At 34.1% G+C, this 6304-nt stretch overlaps 1 long non-coding RNA gene across 1 annotated transcript; it reads left to right on the top strand.

The window, feature by feature from the left end:
• Positions 1–2030: 2030 nt before the first annotated feature.
• Positions 2031–3256, top strand: LOC134250295 (uncharacterized). The gene is made up of 2 exons (XR_009988464.1): positions 2031–2163; positions 2626–3256. It is a non-coding gene; the product is annotated as an uncharacterized LOC134250295 (long non-coding RNA).
• The last annotated feature ends 3048 nt before the right edge of the window (positions 3257–6304 follow it).

Raw genomic sequence — 6304 nt, 5'->3', positions numbered from 1 at the left:
CAGGGATTGTATAATTTTTATTAATCAGAATTCGTATTTATATGATCTAATTAAGAAAAGAAAAGTTTTGTCTGCCATCGTAACTTCTCGGCAAAACAAAACGTGTTTCTCCGAGCTCGCTGGATGCGTTTGACAGCTCCATCGCACGTGTGTAGACCAAGGCTAATGTTGGTCTTGCGGACACAGGTACATGTAGGCCTATGTGTACTGTTTGTTAGGAGACTGGGTGACCGTAATGCTATGGACTCACGAAATTTACAACAGTTCCATAATTAGAAAGTGCAGTTTTTTTTTGATTAACGTCATTATAAACATTGTTAAACATATTAAATCTAACAGTCGAATATCTTTGGATATGGGGTAACCCATATCTATTCTTGTTTATTTAGGGCATTACTTGCAATTTATTGTTGAAAATACAGGATGTTTGTCAACACAGAGACCTTTGACAGAATTTATACATACACTACAAATATTTTAAATGAACTTCCAGTGCCCATGGTACATGCACATGTATTTACCACATTTGTGTATAAATCCTGTCACTTACTCACATTAAACAGAATGATAATATGATCGCAGAGGTAGACAGACTACTCGGCCCAACGACACCTCGGCCCGTGCTGGTTGACACCTCGGCCCTGACAGGTCGGCCCAAAATCGTTGACACCTCGGCCCATACCGAAGACAGCTCGGCCCAAGGAAAAAATTAATTTAGGTTATTTGTTTATATTGGTTTTATTTATATTTTTCGTATTTTTTTGTCGATGTAGATGTATGCATGACTAAACACGATACGTTTACTATAAATATACGATAAACAGGGGCAGATAATATCAGTATTTTCGAACAAACCACAGCACAACATCGAATTACAGTAAGTTGATTCCCAGGTCCATTTAATAATTTACTTTGTTGCTTATTACAATGCAACATTATCCATTATTGATATATTTATTAGCCATCTTTAAAACGTGTTTGGTTGCCCTCTCCCAAATGATCTACTGCAGTATATTGTACAGTTGAATTTACCGATCATTGTGTAATTAATATTATGTGTAAATCATCCAGTCTACACAAGTTTTTTTCCTGGACCACAAGATGTATTGTTTTGTTTATTTCTGATTTCTGATTTGTTTAAATCAGTTCAAAGAAATTTTAACAATGGGAATCCTTCAAGGAACTTTTCATTAACATACTCTATCATGATACTGTGTACCAGTTTGAAAACTGAATTAAGGACTTATGGTTTATGAAAAAAACACATGATATTAATATTTATTATTTATTATTTCAATAACAATAACAATATTGACAAAGAGACATATTGACATAAATATAATATTTTCATAAAGTCATATGAAATGATTATTATGAAATAGTCATTTAGTTACAATCACCGTCACAAAATTCACAAAACTTTTCTTGATGTGGTCACATAGGCACAACACAGTCAATGTCACAATTCATAACGGCACTTCAGAATTAATGTAACAATTCACAAAGTCAGTTAGTCACAAAGTTACACTAACAGTCTGCCAACATCCGAGAAATCTTCTTCAGTGCTTTCCTGGCAGAAAGCTCCCCAAGCGCCAGTTTATCCCACACACCAAACAAACGTCCCTGAAAACGTAGAGCGTTCTTCTTCTGTCTACGGCGCAGCTTCTCATTGGAGAGTAGACGAACTTGGAGGTTGACCAGCCGGGATTCCTCTCCAAGGAGCTGCACCGAGCAGTCTTTTGTTTGGGCCGAGCAGTCTCTTATGTGAGCCGAGGTGTCTGCAAATTTGGGCCGAGCCGTCGGGGCCGAGGTGTCAATGGGCCGAGCAGTCGTTGGGCCGAGTAGTCGTTGGGCCGACCAGTCTGACATTCATTGCAGATTATGCAGTGTATAATAGTTGTTTAGAAAGTCATAGTTTACAGTGCATGTACAAAACAAAAGGAACATAATAAATGAATTTTGGTTTATGATGTAGTAAACATTGAAACAAATATATGTAGTTTTTTTTTTCCTTTTAGGTGGGTGGCTCAATCAGATTTTCCAGGAAGTAAAATATGATCCTGGAAGTGTTTTCCTTATATTTCATTGATGGCTGCCCTGCCTGTCCATCTAAAGGATGTCAATAATAATGCTGCAGATTGCCAATCTCTGGTTTCAACATTGGTGTGTACTTTATGTAAAAGATAAGTACTAGATTTATTCAGAAACAATTTAATTAAAACTAGATGTAAGATCCACTCGCACACTTGCTCCACTAACATCTAACAACATCCCATTGAGGGTCACGTCAGAGGTCAAATTCTATTCACTACTCAAATTGTCGCCTGCAAAATCATTGGTTATTTGTTGAAGCGAACAAGTCTAGAAATGTTTCAAATATGACCTCAATGGGATGTTGTAATAGATGTTAGTGTAGCGAGTGTGCAAGTGGATCTAACATCTAATTTTAATTAGATTGATTCAGAAATTAAGTACATCAATTCACATGTTCAACCTACATGTAAGAAATGTTCTGTTCTGTTAATAGACCATAAAATTAAATGCAGGTTAGATTTTAATTTGATAAACAGTATTGATGTTATCTTTCAGCATTAATATTCTCTATGAGTATGTTGATTTTTTCAGAGTGTCACTGTACTTAACGATGGAAGTGTAATCCATTTGCCAACATATCAAGTGCACAGTCAGTACCGCCAAAGTGCAAGACTTCGCATTCATGTTGAGAGAGCCAATCAACGACTCAAGACCTTTCAATTTTATCGGATGTCATGCCTTTAACTTTGAAGTCAATCGGAAACCAAATCTTGGGTGTAACTGCTTTTCTCTGCAACAGTGATTCTTCACTTGTTAAAAAGTGAAAAAATGTACATTTTCCATTTAAGATTCTACATGGGAAACATCTGTTCTCCCTTGCATTTTCCTTGTTTACTTGGATATAATTTCTATTGAAATTTTAAAAATACATTTTTTGACTGCTGATAGTTTCTCTACATGTTCTAATGTAGTGTACAATATTTTGATTATATACATTCTTTTACAAAAATGGTGATGCAAGTTATGAAAGTAAAAGACTGTAAAACTATATTAACAAATTTTTATTACATCTGAAATTTTAAAAGTGGAAAAGAAAGCCATTCAAAATACAACAAGTTATCACAATCTAAGGCACGCCAAATTCACAAAAATGAGATAAACATAGTTTCACAGTCGATAAACTAGGTTTATCGGTTGCAAACTATAGTTTATGGACTGTAAACTATAGTTAACAACGTTAATCTATATTTTACATCCGTAAACCATAGTTAACGCGATAATCTATGTTTCACAACCGTAAACTATACTTAACACTGAAAACAATCATTTGCGATTGCAAAACATAGATTATCTGATAAATACAGTTTCACGATTTGTAAACTATAGTTTACAAACCGTTAACTATAGTTAACGATCTGATAAACATAGTTTCACGATTTGTGAAACTATGATTAACAACTCTTAACTATAGTTTACGATTGTAAACTATAGTTTACGATTGTAAACTATAGTTTACAAACGTGAATCTATGTTTATCAACAAAATCTATTGTTAACACTTATTACAGACAGATAAACTTAGATTATCATTCGTAAACTATAGTTAACAACCGTTAAATATAGTTTTACAGATGAAAACTATACTTAACGAATCGTTAACTATAGTTTACGGTTTGTAAACTATAGTTTACGGTTTGTAAACTATAGTTTACAGTCGATAAACCTAGTTTATCAATTGTGAAACTATGTTTATCTCATTTTTGTGAATTTAGCGTGCCATAATAATCTTATTCATTTCTGATCAAGCAAGTTATTTTTGATGTGGAGTTGTAAAAAAAACATCAGAATGTCAGTTTGTAAAAAAAAAAAGATCTTGAGTAAAAATTATCAATTGGACATATTATTCTCCCTTCAACATTCAAATCATGTTATGCTGTCTGGCTATATCTGGAAATATGGTGACCAATAAAATATTATAGCAAGCTATTAATTTGTTTTTCTAAATTTATAGATTGTATCAGAATGTGTACAGGATTATTGTTAAAACACAAGATGGAAAATTCTCTGTTTTGATGCTTCCTACAGTTATAATGAAATCCCTGTTATAAACATTAATGAATCCTGTTAAAAAATACCTTTAACATCTGCACAATGAAGGAAGTAAAACTTGAAGTCTCTGTGACCAGTACGTTTAACCTCGTCTTACTGTATTGTATACTTTATAAGTTTTGAATTTCTGCAGAAATATCAGAGAAGATGTACCGGTACATGTAATATAAAAAGTTGAAATATACTAGTAAACCATACCAATTAAGAATTAAGTTATAAACCACACCAATTAAGAATTAAGCTAATTTGTGTATTTTAATGAATGCATGGTATGCTTGAAAGAAAAATGTATACAACTTTTCAAGTAAAAAAAAATAATGATTTATCATGTCTATGATGCATAGATTTATTCATCCTGTACGCATTTTATTTTCTCTGTGATAGAAAAGTATTAATGTAAAGTCACACTTCAAAGAAAAATGTACACTTTTGTACAATGGAATTTAAAACATCACAATCAAATATTTAAAAACATTACAATTAAATTAAGTATAACTTAAAGGTAAGTAATCCTTGTTTGGTAAAACAAAATCGCACTATGACAGGGAAAGGATACCTAAATTTGAAGTCACAAAAATATTCTTTATATTTGCTTCATGTAATCCTAGAATGTCCTCACTAGTAATTTCATAATCAGATGGTAGGACAAGTGTCTGTAGTAAAAGTGAATTAGAGTCATTGCACAAATCAAAGAATATTTTTCAATTTACAATTCCGTGTTCATTCTAAATACTTTTACAAGGGTTGAATACAGTATGACACGGACCGTGTTGATCATTTTCAGTTGAGTTGGAGCTATAAACCTGTACATTCTGATTTTTTTCAGTTCGTGATGCAGAGTGTGATTTATCCCATGAACATAAGACATCAGTTCCGACTAGTGTGTTTCTGTCTCTGTAATTAAAAAAGAATATGGTTTTTAAATTTGTTAACATCAAGGAAATGAATATATTTCAAGAATTAAAATAATCTTAAACAGTTTAGTATTGGTGACCTTTTCTTTAAATGTAAATGATTCTTACGCAACACGAGCATCCACCTGACTGTATTTGTCCATTAAATAATGACTTTGGTGCTTTCAACGTGGTATGCTGAACAGTCAATAAAGTTGTTTTACCCCACATCAAGGATATTTCTGCCGATGAATGGTTGTCAGACTTAAAAACAATACCTGACATTGAGATTGGAGAAGTTCTGGTTTGGCTAGGCCTACTCCGCGTAGGATGGGATTCCCCAGGATTGAAACATGACAATAGGTACAAACTGTTTACAAGCTCTCATGTTCATATTGTCAAAATTCACCATTTCGCAAATGCAGCATGATTCTATGTTACGTATCAGACAGTTCCAGAGACCAGACAAGCAGCACCCTAGGCCTACACAGTACCCGTCATGGATTCTTGTCAGTGAACTGGTCAGCTGGTGTAGGTTATTTACGTCTTGATCTTCTAAATTAATTTCGACCGCCAATTTACATAATTTAATAAGATGTCTCTTCCGATAGATTGAACATGTAATACCCTTGGTTGATAAAGAATGCTTTAAAGCAGGTACTTGCCAGGAATCGAAATCGTTCAGCGATGTCGATGCCATGTTTCTGTAAACCGGAAGTGAGTATGCCTAACAATTAACACAAACAAAGCATACCACCCAGATCGGATACGTATCTCGGAAGTTCCGTATTGTTAAACTCTTATTGACCCTGAAGTTTGGCCTATCTTTCAAAAACTTATCCTTGGCTTTAACTTTTGAACAGGTGGTGCTAGGCCTTCATATTTCACATTTCTTATAAGAAGACCTTACTTTGGGTACCGACATAATTATTATACCACCCACTTGAAAAGCGGGAGGGTATATAGTAATCGGTATGTCCGTCCATCCGTCCATCTAGCTGTACGTCCGCCCGTCCGTCTGTTACGCTTTTTGGTGCCCATCTCTTATCCGCAACTTGAATTCACATAATCTTTATTACATATTGCCATTGTGCACCTCCAATTTTACTCTTTGATCCGACACATATATTGGGTTTCCCACAGCAAAACATGGACAGTGACATCATATTCATTTGGAAGGCGGGGAGGGGGGGTCATTTAGTGAGTTTATTGCTCACAATACCTCTTAGTTTAATTTGCATTTAAGAAAATAGAAAATTCTAATCTTCG

This window comes from Saccostrea cucullata, unplaced genomic scaffold, assembly GCF_032062105.1.
Source record: "Saccostrea cucullata isolate Sc308-1 unplaced genomic scaffold, CSIRO_AGI_Scuc_v1 ctg1984, whole genome shotgun sequence".
Classification (NCBI taxonomy): domain Eukaryota; kingdom Metazoa; phylum Mollusca; class Bivalvia; order Ostreida; family Ostreidae; genus Saccostrea; species Saccostrea cuccullata.
Note: the sequence above shows the minus strand (reverse complement) of the source record. Positions and strands in the feature narration are given on the sequence as shown.